This window comes from Equus asinus, chromosome 25 (assembly GCF_041296235.1).
Source record: "Equus asinus isolate D_3611 breed Donkey chromosome 25, EquAss-T2T_v2, whole genome shotgun sequence".
In the NCBI taxonomy this organism is placed as follows: Eukaryota; Metazoa; Chordata; class Mammalia; order Perissodactyla; family Equidae; genus Equus; species Equus asinus.
In genome coordinates, this window is record NC_091814.1 from 35443087 (window position 1) to 35468996 (window position 25910).

The window sequence follows — 25910 nt, forward strand, 5'->3', positions numbered from 1 at the left end:
GCCCAATCATGCCTAGATTCCTCCTAACGCACCTCCATTCTCTCGGCACTTTGGCAAGTGCATCTGGGGACCCCAGGTTGCCTCCAACAGGTCTGATGTCAGGGTGGAGGGGGACTCTGCTCTCTTCCTGGAAAAAGAAGGGAAGCCTTAAAGGAAGCCTGAGGCTGCCTTAAAACTGCTTCCTGTGGTCTCCCCTGGGGAAAAGGAAGAACAAATATCAGAAGAAAGTATAATAAATGGAGCTAAGTAGATGGCCCACAGAGCGCCACGGCAGGACCTCTCTCTCTCCCTCAGTCTCTCTTCCTCTCTGTCTCCCCTTTAGAATTTGGCAGAGGCTCCGGTGAGGTGTGAAGCGACTGTGTCAGCAAGGACTCCACAGGCTCACTCACCAGGAGCTGGGAGGCCTGGATTTTGTGAGAGAGCCTCCTAGAAATCTGTCATTTCACCCAGGCTACCTCCCTCCCACATTTTACTGTGGCCAGCTAGACACATGAAACCAAATTACTGATTAGAGAAGGCCCAGAGACATTCTTGGGTGCGTTTTGGCCTCTTGGGGAATGTGTTCCCAGAGAGGAACCTTAGCATTTCCACAGCCCAGTAGGCTGGGGGCAGGCGTATGTCAGTGCTGAGGTGAGAGGAGTCACGCTTCAGCCCACCCTCTGGGAACGTGAATCCCACGACACATTGTTGGGTGAAAGCAAACTAGTCCAGAGAGTTGCCTTCTATTTAAGCTATGCAGTCAGATCCTGCAGAGTGGGAATTGAGAGATCCTGAAAATCCTAACCCCCAAAACCCTCTCCTCCGTGGGACAAGAATTTCTGTCTTCAATGGTCCTCTTCTGGCCCAACATAGTCAGTCCCCAACCTTGCTCTCTGATCCAAGCACCTGAGATGCCCCAAGAGCGGAAGGGGTGGGGAAAAAGGCGACAGAAACGGGGGACTCGGGTCAGCCTCACTCTAACTTCTTCTCTAGAATGCTCCCCCCCTTTTATCTTCCCTTCCTAGTTTGCTATCCTTCACGACCTTCATTTGTCTCTGTCACCTGCTCCCCGTGGCTTTTTTCATCTCTGAATGCCATGCAAGGCCAGTTCAGTGCCGAGCCCACAGTGGGCTCCATCTATGCCTGAGGAACAACTAGGGAATGAACAAACAACATGGCGGGGTGTGGGAGAGCTACTCAGGGTGAGGGAGCAGGCTCATCCATTCCAGTCCTCTCTCCCCGCCATGGAAGCCCAGGGGAAAACAGACACTGCAGAGAAAAGACTGTTAATCCTTTACCCAAAGTCCAGCTCCACAGTAGCGTTCTTTGTGCCAACTGATGGTGGTAAACGTGGTAAAATCACATATTTGCCTGGAAATCTGCTGCCTTTTATGTGGCAACATTCAAGACTGCCTCTGTTTTGTCCTTATTTCCTCTCCCTCTTCCTGTATCTTTTTCTATAATCCCCTTCTTAACCAACTTAACCAGCCTCTCTGTTGCCTTGATACCCTGCAAAGACACCTGTCCCCTTGCCCATCCTTTCCTCCCCTAGCTAGTCCCTCCAGGACAGCGGGCTAGGGAGGCCACAGTCCCTGGGGCCACTCAGATCTCATTTTCTTTGTGATTCATGTCCTAGGAGGTGACATTAGCAAGGACAGGAAGTGCATACATGATACCATTGGGGAAATGAGGCTTCGGACAAGACAGGGGTGGGCGGGAATGGAGGTTACCCACTTCACTCGAAGCAGGCAGCTGGGGAGAGGTTGCACTCGATGAGGAATTTCATTTGTTTAATGTTATCGTTCAGAGAAAATATGACAATACCATTCTAAATTTCTCTCAAGGAGGAGCCTCTTCATGATAGGTTTGTAGTGCTCTTAATGAGCTGCCGTCCTCCAAAATCAATGCAGCAAGCTTGCATTCAGGCATTAAAGAACCACTGGCTGCAGGAAGTACTCTTGTTGGTCTGACAGTTCCTCATGGCCAGGAACTTTCAATGGGTGACCCAGGGACCAATGGCTCATGATGCCCTCTGTGCCCTCCCCTCAGCAGCAGTTGACACAGTATACACTCCATCTGTCCATCTTGAAGTACTTTCTTTATCCGGTTTCCAGGGACTGCAAGTTCCTGGTTTTCTTCCTACATCTCAGGACACTCCATTGCTGGGTCTTCCCCCTCTTCCTAATTCCTAATAGTTGCAGTAACTCAGGGCTCACTCCTTGGCCCTCTACTCTACCTCCCTTTGTCATCACTCTCACTCATGGATTTAAATATCAGGTTGAACCATAAGAAACATCTGACATTCAATCTTTTTCTCCTATGAAAATGGCAATTTCAATGGTTCCCCCTAATGCTACGTCTATGCTAACTCCCAAATCCATATATCCATCCCCTGACCTCTCCTGGAACTCCGGACTCGCTTACCCCACTGTCTACTTGACACCTCCACTTGGATGTCTAATAGGCTTCTCCAAATTAACCAAAGCAGTTCAGAGCAGGACTCTAGTCTTCCTTGCCAGGTCTGCTCCACTCCCAGCCTTCTCCATCTCAGCTAAGGACGATTTCACTCTTCCAATTGCGCAGATCAAAAACCTAGCAGTCATACTTGCTTCCTCTCTTTCTCTCACATGCTCCAGAAGTAAGTCCTGTTAGACCTAACCTCACTTCTCAAAACTCCACTCCTCTCATCCTGGAGTTGTTTCCTAGATTAGTGTAGCAGCATCCTAACTGGTTTCCTCTGTGACTCTCAGAGCCCCTATTCTCTGTACAGCAGTCGTGGCGATCTTTCCTAAGCGTGAGTCATACCACACACTCTCCCCACCCCAAATCCTCCAATGTCTTCCCATCACGCTAGAATAAAATCTAAACTCCGTACCCCACCTATCTCCCTGCCTATTTCCCTGCCTCTGCCTGCCTCTCTAATGCCCGGGTCCTTTACCTTCTTCACTCAGCTGTAAATCAAAGCCTATTTACCTCCTCCTTCCTCTGCCTCTAACACTCTCGCTCCATTCCTTCAAGTCTCTATTCAGATACACCTCCTCTGGACAGGCTTCCCCAGACCATCCCATTCTCAGTAATACTTATCGCTTCACCCTGCTTTATTCACATACTTACCACACGATAGTATATTATATAATCATGTGTTTACATGTTTGTTGTCTATCTCCCAACTAGAATCTAAATTCTCTAAGGGCAAGGGTTTTCTTTGGCTTTGTCAGTGCCTTACCCTAGTGTCTGGCATATAGTAGATGCTCAATAAACATCTGTTAAATAAATGAATGAATTTCTGCACGAATGTGCCAGGCCTTCAGCTCTATATGCTGTGAGAGTTCAATATACACTTGATCATTGACAACCTGGGCCAACAGTTTAATAATGATGTGGGATTAGGATAGTACTGCTATGTGAGTTTGCAATTCTTGGAATATTTTGCTTAAATATGATAACTCCTATCTCCTTTTCCCATAAGGACAGAAGATCCCAGAGTAAAGGGTCAGTTTCTCTCCTTCCATTCTGCCTATCTAAAACATTAAGACTTTGCTCCTCTTGCAGTGAGTATGACATCTTTGGTGCTGGCTGTCACAACCACACACACACCCCCCAATAATGATAAAACAATCACAGACTTTTATTAAGAATCTTATGATATAACAAGCTCTACTCTAAACGTGTTCCATATACGATCTAATTTAGATGACTTAACAACCCAGGAAGCTGGTACAAATTCGATCCCCACATTCAGATGAGGAAATTGAGGTACAAAAGGGACTCAGTAACTCTTCAAAGTTGACAGAGCCGGTAAGAGAAAAGGCCAAATGTCTCTGAGATCTTTAGTTTTGGAAAAGGTCTCTTCGAGCTCCTATCCATAGAAAGTCTCTCTCTCTCCCTCTCCCTCCTGTCCAGATTGAGCTCAGATTGTTCAGAGCTCTGAAGAATCCCATAAAGACAAGGACAACAAACATTAAAGACATCCTATGTTGCAGTGAGAAAGACCCCACATCCCCATACCTACTAACAGGATGGGATCCCACCAAAAATGTGACCAGGTCAGTGACGCGTTGAGCATCCTTTCTCTCGTTTCCCGAGAAGGACCTTCTGCATCCTCACAGCTGACCCTCTTCCCCAGCCCAGTTGAAGGACATGTATTTCCTTTACACTCACAAGCGAACAACTGGAATCTAGGTAGCAATTAATTCACCCCCAGCCTCACCCGTTAGCTCAGCTCCATCTGGTAAACAGGCATCTTGATGCCCCAGGTTCTCAACCCCCTCGCCAGATAGGTAGCCCCTAAAGAAAAACGCTTCTGAAAAAAATCAGTGCCCTCACTGCCAGAAACAGGGTCCTCCAGGCCTGTGTGTCAATGCCCTCCTCCTGCAATCCTGGCAGAGGTACCAACGGGCTGCTTGGAGGCCTGCTGCTTCTCTCGCAGGAATAGCTGATACGAGACCCTGGGGCCCGCTCCCAGCAGGCCTCCGCCCCCTCCCCGACAGTGCCAGACCAGAGAAAAAGGAGTAGGGGAGAGAGGGGGATGTCTCTCCAAGCAGGAGAGCAAGAAAAGATAAATGGAACCGATTTCAAAAGGAGTTCTAGGGCATCTGGGGAAGCAAGACTCCTGGTTGTAGTTAAAGCTCTGAAGCATCAATAACGTGCTTCACATCCATCCCCGCCTTCTCTTGGACTCACCAAACGCTTTTGGGGGTCCCCCCCAGGGTTCCCTCCTCACAGCTAGACAGGACTCACCTTTCACAGCACCAGAAACAAAGACTGCCCATACTCAAATATAGTCTAAATGCGGATACAGGAAGATTTGAAGGCACACTTACAGCACAGGCCTCCCAGGGAACACGTGGATAAAAAGTAGACGTGAACTGGGAGAGAGAAAACATTAGCTTAAGAAATCTCCAGTTTCTGCCCCAGTGAGCTCCCCGACATTAAATGGCAGCTGAGTCAAGACTGAGATGTCCTTGCCCTCATCCTGTGAGGCAGTCGATGCCTGCCCTTTGTACTGTGCCCAGCCCATTATTACTGGGTTGCCCAGGTTGGACTAACTTGTCTGTGCCCCGGACACTGCCCCACCACATGGATCACCCCCTGTCCAATGACCTAGGACATCAGGGAACCTCTTGCTAAGCACTAATGAACTGCGCAACTTTCAGAAATCACTATCTTTGTGGGTATCAGTCTCCTCCACTGCAAAATGAGGCACTGAGAAAATGATTTCTGAGGCCCTACGCAGCTCCAATATTCTGGAATTTAATAAGGGCCAATAGTGGAATACCATCAGGAAAAATCCTTTGCTCTTCATGGAATGGTTGCTGGCAATTTCCACAAAAATAAGCAGTAGTGTCTCCCATATCATCTAGCTCTTAGAGTTTAATCAAAGCCCATGAACTGAGCACGATCAAAATATGTGATGGGAGAAGAGGCTGATTGCACATTAACTTCATTGTTGCCCAGCTATGTTCACCATCTCTCATGAGCTGTGTGTGTGATTATCTTATTGATCATCTTTAAAATTATTTACTAATGACTAGTTTCCCAGGACTACGATAGGCACTTTGGAGAACACAGAAGACTAATAATATATTATCTCTATCTTTAGGAGAAAAAGGATGAACCTATTTTTAAAAAACTAGAAATTAATACAAGAAATTTTGAATCATACCATAATTTTTAAAGTTGAAGACCTGACTACTGTTCATTTTAATATTGACCGACTACAGCACTCCAGTTAATGCTAAACCTTTGAAGCACAAATAGGAATGAACAATATCATTATCATTAAATTATATCAGTAAAGACAAGTCATCACTGGTTCCAAGAAAATGTGCACAGAATATTTACCTTAGCCCAATTATCAAACAAATTCTCCTCCAAGGAAATCTGACCTTTCTTGATAAGGTAATGGTAAGAATGGTCATTTTAGCATCAATAGTATATAGACTTTAGCACAACCACCTTGTAGATGGAACTAGCTACATAATTTATGGAGTCCAGTGCAAAATAAAAATGTGGAGTTCCTTGTTCAAAAGTTACTAAGAATTTGGTGCCAGCCTGGTGGCATAGTGGTTAAGTTTGCGTGCCCCACTTTGATGGCCTGGGGTTCACAGGTTCAGATCCCAGGTGTGTACTCATGCACTGCTCATCAAGCCACGCTGTGGCGGTATACCAATATACAAAATAGAGGAAGACTGGCAACAGATGTTAGCTCAGGGACAATCTTCCTCACCAAAAAAAAAAATAATAAACTAAGAATTTCAAGACAGTAACAACAGAGCATTAAACCAAGCACAGGACCCTCTGAGCTTGGGGCCTTTTGCTACTGCACAGATCATATGACCACATGTAACCCACTCACAAATGATCCAGAATTAACCATGGCTAACATTTAACATTTAACCAGTGCTTGCTAAGATTGTTACATCTATTAACTCATTTAATCCTCAAAACAGACTTAGGAGGCAAGTACTATTATTTTCTCTATAACAAACTATAATAACAAAACTGAGGCACAGAAAAGTTAAGCATCTTGCCCATGGATCCATGGACATAAGGTAGAGCCAGGATCTGTACTGAGGCAGACTGGGTCCAGGTTCTGTCATACCACTACTCTACACTGCTTCCAGTAATCATTCGCCAGAACTGAGTCTGGGAATTATATTCATAGATTTCCACTCTGCAGAGTCTTAATTTTTTTCTCTCCTAAGATTAACACTGGGCTTGAGTAACACTGAGGTTGTCATAGTTCCAAGGACCTGAAATGACTGAGGGCCTTTTGCATGTGTGTCACCGGATGTTTGTGAGCAAAGCAGTATAAGGGAGCTGGGAACCGTTTTTCTTGGAGCCCCATATGTTACTGAAACCCAAAAACTGAAGCCTGCTGAAGCTTGAAGCTAAGGCTCTGGGAAAAAGAGATTCAGACCAAGAAAACTCATCAGCCTCCAATTATGGAGGAGTCTTATGCTAGAAGGATGGGCTCTCTGGGCAGAACTGGGCTTGCCTGCAACAACCTTGACCTCTAGCTCATGGTTGTGACCTTGCTCCTGGGGAGGTCCCATGGGAGGAACCTCCAAGCTGGTCCCTCCACCTTCCCCATAGGAGGCTGTGAGTCAGTGACACTGAGTGGGAAACGAAGAGCACTGTTCCTTAAGGAAGAACACTAGGTGCCTGGCCTTCTGCCTTCCAGAACTGTGGTTCTTCAACTTCAGTTGTGCATAAGAAGCACCTAAGGAACTTTTTTAAAAAATGGAGGTCCCCATGTTCAAACCCCTGAAGTCCTGAGTACATAGGTCTAGGGTATATAGCCCAGGAATCTGACTTTTTTTTTGCTGAGGAAGATTGTCCCTGAACTAACATCTGTGGCCAATCTTGCTCTACTTTGATGTGGGATGCCACCAAAGCATGGCTGATGAGTGGTAGGTCCGTGCCCAGGATCCAAACCCGTAAACCCAGGCCGCTGAAGTGGAGCGTGCCAAACTCAACCACTATGCTACTGGGAAGGCCCCAGGAATCAGACTTTTAAATAAGCCCTCCAGGAATTTTGATGGAGGCAGTTCATTCCTTGGGAAACATCATCTACAAAATGATGGGAATGTTCCCAGGGGAGGGTCAGTGACCACTCCCAATCGCACTTCCTTTACCTTGAGAGCACAGTGAGCCGCAGTGCCGCTTCAAGGAGAGTTCAAGCAAGTCAGATGAGGCATCGAAAGAAGGAGGGAACGCAACCCCAAGACTCACCAGTGGATGGTAGATTTCAAGGCCAATTTTTTTTTTTTTTTTGCTTTGGCTAATAATCTTAACCAATAGTTTTCTTTTACTGGAGCATAAGTCATGCCCCACGCCATGACTTGCCATCCACAAAATGATGAGGCTTTCTCAGGCAAACTTTTCTCTTGTAAATGACTTTCAGGACCCCTCTTTCTGTCTCTCCCTGCTGGTTCCTCTAAATACCATTTGGCTTCTAAGGCTCCAACTTTGAGGAAATTCCTTTTTGTCAGAATGAATGAGAGTCATCAATCATTGTTGTGGAGAGAGACCGCAGAAAGCAGTCAGCCCCGCACTTTCACTCCACAGGCAGGGAAATGAGGGCCCGAGGAGGCCAGATGGCTGCCTAGAGACATGGACTGGGGTCCACTCTTACAGGCGTAGGTGAGGCCACGTCAGCAGACCCCACACACTCAGTTCACAGAGCCCACAGGACGTCCCTTCTCCCTACAGCACCACATCACACCAAGTAAGCTCACACCGCAGGGCACGTCTGGACTCCCTTCCCTGGATTCCCCATTAAAGAGATGCTGAAACAGTTTCTTTAAATCTCTACAAATGAATGGATATATCATATAGCAAAAACACAGCAAAGGGGCTGGAAAAATCCACTGGGCACGTATTTTAAAAAAAGTTATAAATAAACAGGATGGTCAGAAACCAGATTAAACTTCCAAGCGGAAAATGGGAAGGAGAAGATAAAAGACCTGCCCCACCATTAGCTATGGCTCTGGCTCGACTGTAGAATCCTCTCCTGGCTACGCAGCACTGAATTCACAGGACCGCGGACTGTCAGAACTGAGAAAGATCTCACAGGTCAGAGACAGTCTAGGGCAACTTCTCCCCTTGAGGATGATGAAACTGAGGCTCGGGGAAATGAGGACACTTGCCTGAGGTCACACAGCTCACGTCTGTTAATCAACCAGGGCTCCTCCAGCCACTGAAGGAACCACAATGGATGGGTTATTTGGTCTCGGGCAAAGAAAACTTATTACCTAGTAGTTTGATATCTTTTCTGTAGGATATAAAAATCTCAAACAGATCACCTCGTAGGGAAATGTAATCACAGTTTTTAATTAACATAACGCCTCTGCAACATTTTTTTTTTATTGTATTACTTCTATACAGTGTAAATCAATTAGCTGAAACGGGCTAGTGGGTGCAGAGAGTGGCGGTCAGTCACTGGACAGATAATTGCTCTGTTGCTGAGATCAACACCTTATCATGCTATTAGGACCACTTATGAATCTTGTAGTCCAGACGAAGCCTACAATTTAGGGACTATCCATTCCAGCTGTCTCCGTTTCTGTGGCCTCCTACATGCTAACAATTGTTGCACTAAGTGCTGCATTTAATTAAAGGCCCTTCCCACGTCATGGCCACAGTCACGGGAAAGACAAGAGACCTCGTTTAAAAAAAAAAAAGAAAAATACCTCTTGCTAGTGATTAGTTAGCTTTAAAGCAATCAGGATGAAAGTCAGGGAGGCCGCCAATGAAGGATAAAATATTGATGACTTTTGAATTGGAAAATTGCAAAGCACACACTTACTTCTACTTTTATGACTTGGTATAAAGTCACAAACGAGAAATACAACCCTGGGTTTCTTCTCACTTTAATGGATTGTTTCATCAAAGCTTGGAGTTCTCTGTCTCTTCTGGAAAGTCTGACCAAGCATCTCACCCGAATTGTTTCTAACCACGAGATTCTGATGTGAGAGGCCAGAAATCGTGCTGGATGAGACAGGTCGACTATAGCCTGGACGGAGGCATTCAGATTGGTTGTCATAGCTGAGTCAAAAGAGAAACCCATCTACGACATAGCTCTGCTTCTATTTTAACAAAGGGAAGCTGTTCCTGGGACAATTCTTCCTAGAATAGGAGGCAACCAAAAAGAAAAAAAAAAAAATTAAGCAGGCAACAAATAATTTTACCATTACCAGGTAATATGTGTTAATTGCTCAGTTTATATACTCAGAATGACATACCATTAGAGACTGTGTATGCATTGTAACTAGAGCATTAATAAATTTAAAATGTGCCTATTAGGATGACAGCTTTGGAGGTGCAAAGGAATAACAGTTATCACTTGGCAGAAGCCGCTCTCACCCCATCTGCCGAGACTTTGCATACATTTTCAGCTTCCTGAGCAATGATTAGGCCTGTCAGAACCTCTTTAACCTTCTAACTGCTGGTCCCCACTGGCCGTAATTAGAGACTAATGAATTCAGAAGATGCAGGCCGTGAGGAAAACTGCCTTGACAGTTTGTGTACAAATTAAGCCCCAATTACTTCATGCATCTTTTGCATCGCTGATACAAGTCTCTGTTATTATTTTTGAATATGGTCATTTTAGCAGAAACGAAGAACTTGGCTAATGTATTTTGTCATTTTTATGGCTCGTCATAAAGAAAAAACATACTGGGAGGGTCATGAATATGTGAAATAAACTACGGCAGATTATAAAAAGAAATTAATTTTCCTCTTGGGAATACCCTACCACCTTTTTATCCCTCCTGCTGGATATACTTATTAATATGGTTATTGTTATTCAGATAATATCTGCCGCCACCCAAGGAGCCTGACTGACTAGCAGGTTGTCTGGTTTAGGTTTAGAGCACTGGTAAGGAACATTTGAAAGTGAGATGCCCTTCGTCTTTAGTACCAGCTACAGAGATTGCTTGAAGAACACTGGCAGAAAAATCTTTGTTCTCTGCCCTCACCTGCTCCTCAACCTTTTACAGCCATGGCAAAGTTTGCAAATCCAAGAGGTATGACTTTCAAACCACAATACTAAGATCCAATGCCACATTCCCTTAAAAACTCTAGAAATCATATTTAATGTTGTTTCAGTCCCCACTGTCCAGCTTAACCAGATACTCAATCTCCGTCATTTGGAGAACCCCTTATCCTACTCTATGGGATCACAGAAGAATCCTGGCTTATGTTTCCAGAATGCCAGGGAAGTAGTAGGGATTTCTGGACTATGGTTATCACCTTTATGTTTTTTTCTTTAGCTTCAAGATGCTGCTGCTGAAAGCTGGCCCTGCCATCTGTCTGTGGTCCCTGCTGCTCCAGGCAGCTCAGAGGTCCCTCTACCGATGGTCCTTCCTCTCAGGGAACCAATCTCCGGCTGCCATCCTCCACTGAAGTTCCTGCATGCCGAGGGACTCCTGTCTGCCCTCTGTCTCTGCTCCACACCAGCCTCAGAAAAAGTTAAAACTCTCCCTTCTGTCTGGCCACCTTCACTTCCTCAGCTCAAGGCACTTCTCTCTATTCCCTCCAGAATAATGGCCCCCCAAAATGTCTACCTCTTAATCCCCAGAACCTGTGAATATGTTACGTTATCTTACATGGTAAAAGGAAATTTGCAGATGTGGTAAGTTCAGGATCGTGGGATGGGGAGATTATCTAGGTGGGCCCAATCTAATCACAAGAGTCCTTATAAGAGGGAGGCAAGAGGATTAGAAAAAGTCGTGGGAGGTGAAGATGGAAGCAAGAGGTTGTAGTGATGCAAGGGGGGGGCCACAAGCCAAGGAGTGCAGGTGGCCTCTAGAAGCTGAAAAAGGCCAAGCAGCTAATTCTCCCTTTAAGTCTCCAGAAGGAACTAGCCCTGCCAACACTTTGATTTTAAACTTCTGATCTCCAGAACTATAAGGAAACAAATGTGTGTTGTTTAAGCCACCAAATTTATGGTAATTTGTTACAGCAGCCACAGGAAACCAATACACCTTCTCCCACAGAAACATAAATATTTGGGTTTGTGTTCCATTACAACAGTATATGGAACAATATTATACATTACAATAGTTATTATTCCAATAAAAGTAATTATCCCAATAATTTATCTTAGATAAGTTATTATAGTCTCTGTATTCTCATCTCTAAGATTGAAATCATATACTATCCTCATGAAGTTATTATGAGAATTAAGGGGATTAAAGAACCTAATTTGACATGTGGAACATAGTAGATACTCAATAAAAAGTTGACAAAGCACAGCTTAAAACTGAGCCTTAGTGTGAATATAAGCCAAGTGTTTTAGTCCCTGCCTGGTTTCCTCTGTATCTTTCACCCCAGCTCCTTGAAACCGGATCTAGTGATGGTCTCCATGTGCAGGTTTCAGCCTATCTGCTCCTGAATGACAGGAAGCAATGGTCTCTGTGCAGTAGATTTGAACTTGACCTACTCTCTTAGGCTCTGACTCCTGTGACCCAGACTCATCTATTTGGTTTCTAGCCTCACCTCCAGGTCTCTTTTCTAGCCAAAAATTATGTGGGCCCCAAACCTACTGAGGAAGATTCTAGTGCTTAAGTAGCTCTGAAGTTTTAGGTGAGCCTGCCTACTACGTTGGTTTCATCCTGGGATTGGGCATCAGCCTAAGCACTTCACCCTTAAGAGGAAGAAGCCTTAATTCTATTTGCTTGCCCTGCTGAGGACTCCTGTTCTAGGACCAGAAGCTACGCCCTCAACCCAACCCAGTGACTAGAGCACAGGGTCCATCTAGCTCTTATTCATCTCTTTTCTGGACTTATTTCCCTCCCTTCTACCCTCAGATTTAACAGCATACATCAGCCGCCCTTGGAAAGCTCCCTGGATAAAAACTAAAAGCCAGCTTAACTCCTAGGACTTCACCCGCACCTTAATGCCTTGCTGTTATGCTCCAAGCAACTCATCAGACACCTTGGGGCCAACATTATTCAGAATTACGGCTGAGGTTCCTGTACTCAGTCAGCGTTCTTGGACCCCTGAATTGCCCTCTCCATACCTACCCAGGAAGCAAATTTCCCCCAGATCAGCAAACGCCCACCGTAGATTCTCCTCTCCTCATGTCGTACATCTCCATCAGTGCATTGCAATGGTGGCTCCGAGTTCTAATTATTAAAGAGAAAGGCCGAATAAAAACTTGGGCCATGGCTTAAACACTGACTTAGAAACTCATTTCCTTAGACAGATTTATTAAAAAGCAATATTTAGAAGAAGAATATCGATTTCTTTATTCTATTCTATTTAATATAGGAAATGTGGCATGAATTGCAAGTGAATAGTTTCTCCTGGCTCAAAGGATTCATGCTTGGTGGGACACTTTACATTATTCTCAGGGTGTGCAACAACAGATTAGGTTAATCATATGAAATTGCTGATACTTAACTGTTTTTGACCTCCAAAAACAGCAGTTTCATATGGTTCAACTTAATATAACGTTGTTTGCTGAAGAGTGGAATAGGAGCCTATTTGCTGAATTACTTGAAAACTTACCAGTGAAACTAACCCTTGTGGACTTTCCTCCTTTCCTTAGACATTACAGCAGGTCAAATTCAAAATTCCTATAGAGAAAGTAAAAACCGAAATGAACAGAAGTTACATAATTAGTGCCGTGTTTGCAGACTTAGAGATCCTCTTTACCTGGCTTTGTTGCTCGTTAATATAAAACCCTACTGCAGAGTCGACGGCCTTTAGTTGCGGAAAGCCAGTAGGAATCGTAATCCTCCTTCTCTGCTTCGCTGTCATGTGAGTGTGGCCCACACGGCTATACGCAGAGGCCGTCTCATTAGCAAATTTCCCTGTAAGTCTGCCCTCACTGACTTCGCACAAAAATTTCTCTAATGACCACTTAGAACCTTTGCCAAAGACAGTTCCTGAAAATCCTATACAGTTCAATTTTAAACTTTTTTTAAGGGTTTGGATGGCTTACAAATAAAAATGACAAGATCCATACACAATTGCAAGTAAGCAATGTCCAAAACAGCATGATCTGGGAAACACCTACAGTGGCCCTCTCTTAGCTGAAATTCCCATCATTCAACACTCTCTTTAATTAAGGTTTTGAGGGCTTAATAAAATTTCAGGTATGCCATATGGGAGAGATACCACATAAAATTATAACCAGACATGTATTTATACCTTAGTGCGAGTTGTGTAGTACATAAGCTATTTTGCTAATCTGGTATGATGGTACACAATACAGTTAGGGTTCAGCAGACAGTGAGGTGAAAGGTCTCTATCACTGGACAAGTTTAACTGATATGTCACCGTGGAGGGCCTATGGTCACTGGTGTGAGGGCAGAGGGCCAAAGAAGAAGGGAGATTCCAGAATGGCAGATAGTTCACAAAGATTTTCCTACATCACAATTTTCATGAAGTTCTACTCTGTCTTATGGGGCAGACTGCCTGCCTTATAAAAGCAGTATATTTCAGAAGAATCAATCTTCTGAGCCATCTTGACACAGTGTGGCTGGTATATAGTGAAGGTTCTATGATGAATACCTATCAAAGACTTCCTGGGGCATGCTGGCACCCCCACACAAAGGGAATACTTGAAAACCCTATCCCAGATAAGGATCAAGGGTCCCAGGTTATTCTTATTTGTGTTAGAGTGACCTTTCTAGTGATAGTTTTGAGTTAGGTTTACAAAAGAACAGACTCAGTCTAGTGGAAAATTATGCCCAGAGACCTGGTCTGCAGTCACAAGGTACAGGTTGTCTCAAACCAGGCCTTCTCATAGACTCCCAACTTGGCTACTGCTTGAAGGGGTGGTAATGAGAAGCATCAGAGTTGGGGAGGGGGACCGGGACAGCTCTCCAGCCTTCCTCAGACAAGCTTTAGGGAGGGCTCAGGAGAAGAAGGAAGACTAAATGACACAGTCCAGAACTGTGTGTTAGATTCAAAGAATCCCAGAATGGGAACCTGTGGCCCAGAAAGGCCAAATCATGACGACTTTTTCCCTCTGTGATGGAGACATGGCCCACTAAATCTTTGATGCTTAATTGGCAACTTGAGACACTCCTTTTTTTTTTTTTTTTTTTTTTTTTTGAGGAAGATTAGCCCTGAGCTAACTACTGCCAGTCCTCCTCTTTTTGCTGAGGAAGCCTGGCCCTGAGCTAACATCGTGCCCATCTTCCTCTACTTTATATGTGGAACTCCTACCACAGCATGGCGTGCCAAGCGGTGCCATGTCCGCACCCGGTATCTGAACCGGCGAATCCCGGGCCGCCAAGAAGTGGAACGTGCGAACTTAACCGCTGTGCCACGGGGCCAGCCCGAGACACTCCTTATGTAAACATATCTTCATGATGATGGTCTTGAAATGAACTTCAAAGAGCGGTACTGTGGGCCGGGGCCAGAAAACTGCACCCCACTGACAGCCAGAGCGCCAGGTTCTTACACGGTCTCCAGCAAGCCAGGTGTTATACCTACCTTCATTCTCCCTCCCGGGAAAAGTGAAAAGCATCTCAGATGATTTCTACTCAAATCTGAGATCGTTCACTCATTCGTTCGACTGACATTTACTAGGCTTTTAACAGACCTCACCCACTGATGAGGTCCTGAGGTAATGGCCCCTCCATGATGTCTGGAAGGGCTTCTCTTTGTGTCTCTTCTATTCCCACCTTCCACCTCTTGGCTCTGAGATTTCCACACTTCTTCAACATAGGATCTCTCTATTTCAGAGGAGATTCTGTGGCCTTTATATGTGTAAAGTTAATTTACATGGAAGCATGGTAAACAACTTAGGCTCCGATGGGGAGGTAGGCCTGGCCCCTCCACACCCTGGCACTACCCAACACAGAAACATCATCCATTCCAAAGCTAAAGGATTCCTCAGGCAGGTGGACTCAAGGGGTAGGACGCAGGGCACATGCAGCATGCTGAGCCACAGGTTTGAACTCTATCTCACTCTGTCTCAGCCACTGGAGGTGTGACGAGTCAGGGCAGCCTGCTACTGTGTAGGTGGAAGCTTTTTAATCTCATTCATGTTCTATCCATTTTTAGAACATACCACAGGACTTTCCTTAGAAAGCCTCATTCATTCGGCGGGTTTGCTTCCAAATTATATATCAAATTATTATTACTTCTTTTAGAGGGAGAATATTAAATTCATCCAAAATGATTTTAAATATCTTAAAGTGTGATTGGCTGGTAATTGTTTATGATGATAAAGCAAACAATGTTCACCATGATACTGGGAGAGCCTGAGCCATAGCCAATGTCCCATAACTGCTCTCATAGGAGCGTCCTTTCCACCACTGTTCAAGTCCACTGCCTTATTGTGTTTTTATAAGTCTCTTTATCTCACTAAAAACATTCTCCTTCAAGGATGGAGATTGGTTTATTCATCTATCTCTCCAGAGTTCCCAGTTTACCTACAGCAAAGTCTTCAAAACACACTGTAAAATCAAATTAAAATGTATCCTTAACAATGAACATATTCTTAACAGTTAAAATGTATTGTTAGCAGTTAAATATATTCTTAAGAGTTAATTTCTAAAGGTCTCCTTTCCATATAGCCCTGCTTGTACACACACACACACACACACACACACAAACACACACACACATTAAAATAATTTCCTAAAACTGAGAAGGTAATTTTCACATCACTGCCTTCAGAGTGTAGGCTTTCTAAAGATAAGGACTGATTGTTTTCTGTACTCTGTATTTGGCATGGCACTTAGTCTGTGGGACTACCCATTAATTCAACAAATACTTACTTAGTGCTTTTGTAGGGCTGGAGAGAGAGCAGTCACTGACAGGAGTCTCACTCTCATGGAGTTTGCATTCTAGTGTGTCGTGAGGAGATGTGGGAGTGGGAAACAGAAAATTAAGAAGCAAATAAGAAAATAACAGATACTATAAAGTCTCTTAAAAAAGAAGATGATGGATAGTGACTAGATGTATGGAGAGTGCTATTTTATGTTGAGATTCAAAAAAGGTCTTTCGAAATCAAAATTAAATTAAAAACTTATTTAGTGTCCACACAACAAGAAGGAGCTGCCATGTGAACATGTGGAGCAGGAGGATCCTAGGATCCTAGGAAAAGGTGACAGCCAATGTGCCAAAGGAGGGACAGGCTTGGAATGTTGAGGGCTCAAAGGAAAGCCAGTGTGGCTGAAGCATCATGGCTGATGAGGAAAAGTTCAGGAGATGAGGTCAGAGAAGTGGGCAGGAGCCAGATCATGGGGAGCCCTGAAGGTCTGGAAGCATGTTTGAAGTTTTGCAAAGGCAACAGAAGCCATTAGATGTGTGAGGGAGGAAAGTGGCATGACCTGATTTATGTTTTTAAAGATACCCCCAATGTCTCTGTGGAGAATGGTAGGCAGGTAAGAGGAGAAACAGACTGGCTAGTTAGGAGGCTACTGCAGAAGGCCCCCTGAGAGACAGCTCTGTCTGGGGGAGGCCAGCAGTAGTAACAGCTGCACAAGTATTCTCCAAAAGATGCAGGGGAAGGCTTTCTGCACAGAGGAACAGCATGAGCAGAGGCAGGAATGCATGGAAGACGTCCACAAGTTCAGCGAGCTGAGAGTCCAGCACATCTGGAAAAAAAGGTGTCAAAACAGAAAAAAAACCCATATTCACAATAGAGCCAAAACATGCTAAACACATAGGAATCAACAAGAAAGCAAAACATGAAAAGCTTTTTAAAAAATAGTGTAAACAGAGCTAAGGGATATAGAAAAAGACTAGAATGAGCATAGATACATGCACACACTTCGAATGGCAGATTCAACTAAGAAAAGGTGTCAATTCTCCCCAAATTATTTTCTACATGTAATGAAATCCCCATCAAATTCCAAATGGGGTTTTGGGATGAGTAACTTGGTAAAAATTTTCTCAACTTCGTGTGGAAGAATATCGATGTGAAAATAACGAAGACATACACACCCACAGTCAAATGTGTTACCGGTCGTGGCGTGCATTAACCGGGACAGGAGCACTGCATCGCTCCCTCTTCTCTTTCCAACTGAGGTTGTAGCTAAAGACAACTGCCCTCTTGCACTTGGCCTTGCAGCAGTATTTTTCAAACTTTTTTTGACCATAAACCACATAAAGCATTATGATTTATATAAGGACACATATTATTGAAACAAAAATTTCATAAATAATATATGCCCTTACTACGTGTGACTCACATTTATAGTTTTTATTCTATTTTATTCTATTCTGTGCAGCTCTCTTTGGTTAAGAAATAATATGCAGTCAGAACCCTCTTAATTGATTTCACGGCTCACTAATGTGCCAGGACCCACAGTTTGAAAAACACTGCCCTTGGGGTGTCTGTTCTGCTTCCTCAGCCTCTGAGATGATCTCATCACCATCCCCATCTTACTGGCCAAGCAGCAACCCCTTTGGCTGAAGATCTCACTCACGTTGCTTAAATACGAGATTTAAATATGAGAGCGTGCTTCCTTTAGATTTCCTTCTAGCCAGAGGATGGAGAGAACAAGTAAATCTCAATTGATTGGGAAACAAGGGAAGGGAAATGAAATGTATTGTTTGTTTTTTCCTATAATGATGATTAAGATTGAATCAAGCTCTCAGCCTTTCCTTGTGGGGAGCCTCAGCTCGCATCTCTGGAATAGCTTTCCTCGTCCACGTGTTAGACCCATTCAGCTCTTCTCTTCCATCAGACCAGTCTTTTAAACAATAGAAGGAGGGTTTAAGAACATATTCAACATATTGCATGGAAGACAGTAACCTTCTAATGCAAGATATTTGTTTTTAACTGTGCAGAACTAAGTACCTTCTAAAAAAAGTCAAAGCTACAACTCTGTTCTCTCTCTATAAAAATTTAAAATCACATTGATTACCCATCTGGCATATCTTCTAATTATATATCTCTTAGTGGACTAATGCTCCCTTCAGAAGTGAAACAGAAAATATACAAAGCGAAACACGATTAATAATTTCTTTTTGTTCTGTTTTTCAGGACAAGTTTCCACTCATTCACACTCTCCACTGAAAATGTTTCGTAACTATGCCCAAAGACAGACATGATCAAGTGGCCCCTGGTTCTCCGTTTAACAGGAAGGGAGAGACATGGGAGCAAAATTCACTTTTCAGTAGAAAGGCATTGATAGCGAGGGCACCCTGTGCTAGTGTTCATCTTTACAGCTGTGTGCGTGCGTGTGCGTATGCGTATGAGTGTATGTACGTGTGCGTGTGCGTATGCGTATGAGTGTATGTGTGTGTGCGTGCGTGTGCGTATGCGTATGAGTGTATGTACGTGTGCGTGTGCGTATGCGTATGAGTGTATGTGTGTGTGCGTGCGTGTGCGTATGCGTATGAGTGTATGTACGTGTGCGTGTGCGTATGCGTATGAGTGTATGTGTGTGTGCGTGCGTGTGCGTATGCGTATGAGTGTATGTACGTGTGCGTGTGCGTATGCGTATGAGTGTATGTGTGTGTGCGTGCGTGTGCATATGCGTATGAGTGTATGTGTGTGTGCGTGCGTGTGCGTATGCGTATGAGCGTATGTGTGTGTGCGTGCGTGTGCGTATGCGTATGAGTGTATGTGTGTGTGCGTGCGTGTGCGTATGCGTATAAGTGTATGTGTGTGTGCGTGCGTGTGCATATGCGTATGAGTGTATGTGTGTGTGCGTGCGTGTGCGTATGCGTATGAGTGTATGTACGTGTGCGTGTGCGTATGCGTATGAGTGTATGTGTGTGTGCGTGCGTGTGCATATGCGTATGAGTGTATGTGTGTGTGCGTGCGTGTGCGTATGCGTATGAGCGTATGTGTGTGTGCGTGCGTGTGCGTATGCGTATGAGTGTATGTGTGTGTGCGTGCGTGTGCGTATGCGTATAAGTGTATGTGTGTGCGTGCGTGTGCATATGCGTATGAGTGTATGTGTGTGTGCGTGCGTGTGCGTATGCGTATGAGTGTATGTGTGTGTGCGTGCGTGTGCGTATGCGTATAAGTGTATGTGTGTGCGTGCGTGTGCATATGCGTATGAGTGTATGTGTGTGTGCGTGCGTGTGCGTATGCGTATGAGTGTATGTACGTGTGCGTGCGTGTGCATATGCGTATGAGTGTATGTACGTGTGTGTGCGTGTGCGTATGCGTATGAGTGTATGTGTGTGTGCGTGCGTGTGCATATGCGTATGAGTGTATGTGTGTGTGCGTGCGTGTGCGTATGCGTATGAGCGTATGTGTGTGTGCGTGCGTGTGCGTATGCGTATGAGTGTATGTGTGTGTGCGTGCGTGTGCGTATGCGTATGAGTGTATGTGTGTGTGCGTGCGTGTGCGTATGCGTATAAGTGTATGTGTGTGCGTGCGTGTGCATATGCGTATGAGTTTATGTGTGTGTGCGTGCGTGTGCGTATGCGTATGAGTGTATGTACGTGTGCGTGCGTGTGCATATGCGTATGAGTGTATGTACGTGTGCGTGCGTGTGCGTATGCGTATGAGTGTATGTGTGCGTGCGTGCGTGTGCGTATGCGTATGAGTGTATGTGTGTGTGCGTGTGCGTATGCGTATGAGTGTATGTGTGTGTGCGTGCGTGTGCGTATGCGTATGAGTGTATGTGTGTGTGCGTGCGTGTGCGTATGCGTATGAGTGTATGTGTGTGTGCGTGCGTGTGCGTATGCGTATGAGTGTATGTACGTGTGCGTGCGTGTGCGTATGCGTATGAGTGTATGTGTGTGTGCGTGCGTGTGCGTATGCGTATGAGTGTATGTACGTGTGCGTGCGTGTGCATATGCGTATGAGTGTATGTGTGTGTGCGTGCGTGTGCATATGCGTATGAGTGTATGTACGTGTGCGTGCGTGTGCGTATGCGTATGAGTGTATGTGTGTGTGCGTGTGCGTATGCGTATGAGTGTATGTGTGTGTGCGTGCGTGTGCGTATGCGTATGAGTGTATGTACGTGTGCGTGCGTGTGCGTATGCGTATGAGTGTATGTGTGTGTGCGTGCGTGTGCGTATGCGTATGAGTGTATGTGTGTGTGCGTGCGTGTGCGTATGCGTATGAGTGTATGTGTGTGTGCGTGCGTGTGCGTATGCGTATGAGCGTATGTGTGTGTGCGTGCGTGTGCGTATGCGTATGAGTGTATGTGTGTGTGCGTGCGTGTGCGTATGCGTATGAGTGTATGTGTGTGTGCGTGCGTGTGCATATGCGTATGAGTGTATGTGTGTGTGCGTGTGCGTATGCGTATGAGTGTATGTACGTGTGCGTGCGTGTGTGTATGCGTATGAGTGTATGTGTGCGTGCGTGCGTGTGCGTATGCGTATGAGTGTATGTGTGTGTGCGTGTGCGTATGCGTATGAGTGTATGTGTGTGTGCGTGCGTGTGCGTATGCGTATGAGTGTATGTGTGTGTGCGTGCGTGTGCGTATGCGTATGAGTGTATGTACGTGTGCGTGCGTGTGCGTATGCGTATGAGTGTATGTACGTGTGCGTGCGTGTGCATATGCGTATGAGTGTATGTGTGTGTGCGTGCGTGTGCATATGCGTATGAGTGTATGTACGTGTGCGTGCGTGTGCGTATGCGTATGAGTGTATGTGTGTGTGCGTGTGCGTATGCGTATGAGTGTATGTGTGTGTGCGTGCGTGTGCGTATGCGTATGAGTGTATGTGTGTGTGCGTGCGTGTGCGTATGCGTATGAGTGTATGTGTGTGTGCGTGCGTGTGCGTATGCGTATGAGTGTATGTGTGTGTGCGTGCGTGTGCGTATGCGTATGAGTGTATGTGTGTGTGCGTGCGTGTGTATATGCGTATGAGTGTATGTGTGTGTGCGTGCGTGTGTGTTTTGAAACATATTTTTCTGAGTTAACTTTCACCTCTATTCTATCAGGTATCTAATAAGTTCAGTTTTGCCTCAACCAACCAGTTTTCTGGATAATTAGGCAAATGTATTTGGTTGAACAAGCCACATTGCTTACGCTTGAGACAAAATGCTATTTTTTACGAAGCTGCATCATATTCGGCTCACTATTCCAGAATATCTGATATCCCACTAGCCGAATTATGCACACTCAGTCAAAATTGCATGGAGTACCCTATGAATTGCCAGTAATTTACCTTTAATGCTTTTCTATCATTTTCTTTGCACATTTGTCCCCTTTCAGCCCCCTTTCTCCATCAACAGCCTACAAGAATCTATACTCCCTTGCTCCCACCAAAAGAGAAGTCACTAGTTTCCTAGTATAAGTTAAAGTGCAAGTTGCATGAAAACTTTAACATGTAATATTTTTCTTCATAAAGTATATAAAGAGCACAATCAGGCTATGGCTTACACTGTTAGTTATCTATTCAATAGTCACACCTATATTCTTCCTTAAGAACAGAGCCCCAATATTCTTTGGAGTGGCAACATAGTAACTAAATATTTGTTTTCCCAGAATCCTTTGCATCTTAGAGTGACCATATGACCTGTGTCAGGCCAACAAGCCCTAAGCAGAAGCCTTCTGGAAGTCTCCAAAAGAGCCTTTATTTTCTTGATTTTAAAGAACAGGTATGGCTGGCACTGCCTTTCCATCTTCTTCTTGCCCTGAGCAAAAACTTGTGTAACGTCTGGAGCTGAAGCAACCTTCCTTAGATCATGAGGCAAAAAGCGGGAAAATTACAAAGACATTGGCTCTGAGATCTCTGAGCCACTGAACCAACACTGACAGCCCACTCCCTTCAGACTTCTACTTTTACGAGAAAAATGAATCCTTATTTGTTTAAACCACAAGTTAGTCAAGTATTCTGTTACTTGCATCCTAACTGAGATGCATGAAAGATGTCATGTCAAGTTCCATTGCCCAAAGACTCTAGGGGGATGCCTCAGGGGCCAATGTGGAGAACAAGTCAAAGGCCAGGCCAGCAGGAGGCACTCCCCCGCTTACCAGCACCTGATTTCCGGAGACCGGCTCACCTTTTATCTTATGTATTGAGGTTATAATAGAATTCATCTGAGAAAAATAAATTATTCTGTCTAAGACTGTGTTTAAAACCACCAAATTAGATACTTTTTCTAGCAGATTTGTTGGCCTTACTATGGAAAGAAGCCTAAAGAAATGAATCATTACTAATGGGATTTTAGCAATATGGTGTCTATAAGAGGAGGTATTTTAACAAGAAAAAACTAGCCTGGATCCTCTCTGATTAAGTCACTTTCTCTTTCTCCCCATATGGCCTGTTCTGAGGACCAACCTGATATCATATATTTTTTCCAAATAGGTGGGTTGTTCTACCAAGAGATTCAAAGAAGACCCACAGAATCCTGTATCTTCACTGAGTTCCAGGGATCAAAGCCTGTGTGGGAGGTAAATATAGAGACCTAAAGAATGTTTTTAAATTAATAACGAGTTCTTCAGAAGAGAAGAAGCTGCACAGAGGTGGGGAGGCATCTACCTGCTTTTGTGTCTCTCGGTGACCCTGGCCTTGGGGAAGGCTGGATTGTTGGCAAGTCTTGAGACCAACGTTCTGGTGAGTTATCTCCCGCACCGAAAGGGCTCGATGCGTATTTATGTAATGTTGGTGTCCGGAAATGGTTTGCATACCCTGAATTTTGGTGTTCAGACTCACATTTTAAATCCACTATGGGCTCTCACAAGTTAAAACAAAGAATTGTTTGAAAGCGAGAATAATGCCTGTCCACCCCTCCTCCCCTCTCACTTGCACACCCTCCCCCTCACCTTGAACTTTATCCCTCCTGCAAGGTCAGTATTATTTTGCTCACTACACTTCTGCTCTCCTCATGCACTCAGTACCTTAGAGTGTGGGCTTTAGAACTACGGAGGCCTTAGTTTCGTTCCAGGTCAGCCACTTACTGCCTCTGTGACCTTGGGCTGATCACTTAACATCTCTGTGCTTCAGCTTCCTCATGCCTAAAGCAGGTATAAGAACAGTACCTACCTGGTGGCTTCTTATGAGGCTTAAATAATTTAAAGTATGCAAAGCGCCTAGAACGGTTCCTGGGACACAGTAAGTGTTAAATGAGGGTTCGCTATGATGGTTCTCATTGTCATTACTTCTCTGTTACCAAGTTTCATCTCCCCATTGGTAATTGGGGATAACAATGCCCCATACCATTAGCTCTGAGCAAGTGGATAAGCATTAACACAATAACTGTTGTTGCTGGCTCGTGCGATGTCCCGCACTGGAAATGCTTCTCGCCTAAGCTCCGCCTGCTCAGAGCTTCTCAGCAATTTAGATCACGCATGATTCAAGCTTCCTTTTTGAAGCCTTTTCCAGCTTCGGTAGTCCACCCTGTCTTCTCCTATTACAAATAACCACAACGACTAATATTAGTACCTAGCAATTTAGTACCAAATCATAGGTTGTCTTTTAATGATCTTTATCACTTCAATTTCCCACGAAAACTTTAAACTTCCTACGTGCAAGGATTCGTTCCTCCTCACTTCTTAACACTGTTTAGTATATCGCCCAGTGCTGGGCATATGGGAAGAGCTTAACAAATATTTGTTGATTGCTCTACTCATCTTTACTCTAAGTTCATATTTTTATATGCATACATAGAGTTTCTTTCAAAGCAGGTTACATCTGTAGTATAGCAAAATACCAGAAAAAGCATCTACAGGATCATACCTACACTAGAATTGGGCATAAACCCAGTATCAGAGGAAGCTTGGAAAGGATTTCCTGCCTCTGTGATGCCAAAAGGAGACAGGCTTTTTATTCCCTGAAACAGAAAAAAAAAAAAGAATGAGGCAGCATCTTCTTGATCTTATTTCATGAATCGAAATTTCCCCTTCCCATAGGCCTTACCATAGCCAAATTAAAGAAACAGATGTTTGCATAAAAAAATCTCCCTGGAGTCAGTGTGGCTGTTTATTCAATTTTCACCCTGCCATCCAGACTCAGGTTATGTCCAACAGAACCCAAACAACAAGTTGGAATGTACGAATTTCAGCCTGGGGAAGAGTTCAAGGAGAGGTGAGATGGCCCTCCATCAGAGATGCTGGAGAGAAGAGCTCACCAGGATGAGAAGCAGAACAAGAGAATGGCATTTCCCACTAAGAGAACAACTTCTTTTCTCAGCTCCGGATCCCTAATCCCATGGGCCCTACTGTTTCCTGAGTGAAGACACTGTCTTTGGGGTGTCCCTGTCAGCTTCTATCACCTCCCTATAGTCCCCCAACACTAAAAGTAATGTTCAAATTTTGTCTGGGCCTAATAAGTTCACAGAGCTGTTGCACATTGATGAACTAGTGTGTGCATCTCTTTTTTTGATTCCCTGCTGAGTTTGTACATTTTGATTGTCATATGAGCTGTGAGTAATTACATCAGTGCAGACGATGGCTCTGTCTTAGCTATCCACAAATCTGTTAAGTTTGTCTATTTCAACTTCTTTTCTCCAACATTACCTTAGTAAGATCTTTGTGAAACATGAAGAGCGTAGGAGAGATGCTTCTTAACCCAAGTTACAACATCTGAGAGGTGAGAAGTGCAAGCCTAGCTCTGATTGCAACATCTGCTCTGAACAAGGGCACCGAGGGACCCGCCGTCAGATTTTTTTGTCTTAAGGATGATCACCATGTATGTTCACAAATAAAAACATGAAGCGTTCTGACAGCCAAGCAAACCGTGAAGAATTAAACTTCCTCAACAGGAACACACACTGCAACATCCTTGTTGCTATTTATTGGAAGAAACTCCTTCATTCAGGGCCTCTTGCCTTCCTTCCCGTGACTGCCTGCCCAACCCCCGTCAGGTTTATACCTCGTAGACATGTTTCTGCACAAGGGCAAGATTCCACTTGGAGAGGGAACGGTCCAGTTTTGAAGGAATCAGTTTCTTAATGATAAATTCAGACTTTTCCAGTAAAGATGTTTGAGGCAATGTGTTCAGTAGCAGGGAAAGGAAGTTTACAAAGGAACCAGCGCCTCCCTGGGCAAAAGCTCACAGTGACTCACCAACGCCTTCCCAGCCAGCCCTTGGAATTTCATCCCTCTGTTCTTGGGCCTCAGACTGTCCTTCTTCCCACAGACCCTGCGACACATCAGTGAGCTCCAGACGACCGAGGCCGGCCTGTCTTCCCTGACCATTTTCATCCTCATGTTCTTCTCCCACTGCTTTTCCTATGCCAGTTTTTTCACGGCAAATCCTCTCTCCACCCTCCATTGACCAAAATCCTACCCTCCTTCAATGCCTAATGCAACGGTTCGTTTTCCAGGAGCCTCTCCTGATCATTCCACTGACGGTGACTGCTCCATCCCTTACGGTCCTGTAGACCCATGCTAAAGCATTTGTCACATTCTGCCTCATGTGATAGACATTTGTACACTGGCCCGATACCCACTGCAACATTGTGGTCTCCAGGAGAGGACCCAATAAAGAAACATCTTGAGCACAAAATAGCATGCCTTGTTGAATGGACTGAATTATGTCCCCACCCCAAGTTGACGTGTTGAAGCCCCAACCCCCAAAGTGGCTGTATTTGGAGA

At 44.6% G+C, this 25910-nt stretch overlaps 1 long non-coding RNA gene across 1 annotated transcript in view; it reads right to left on the reverse strand.

Moving 5' to 3' along the window:
- Positions 1 to 24149, reverse strand: part of LOC123280767 (uncharacterized) — a 61179-nt gene extending 37030 nt beyond the window's left edge. Inside the window, exons 1-4 of the long non-coding RNA XR_011498063.1 lie at positions 24052 to 24149; positions 16230 to 17051; positions 13000 to 13067; positions 12513 to 12614 (exon numbers count right to left, since the gene is read on the reverse strand). This is a non-coding gene — a long non-coding RNA (uncharacterized lncRNA). The remainder of the gene's footprint in view (positions 1 to 12512; positions 12615 to 12999; positions 13068 to 16229; positions 17052 to 24051) is intronic.
- Positions 24150 to 25910: the final 1761 nt, after the last annotated feature.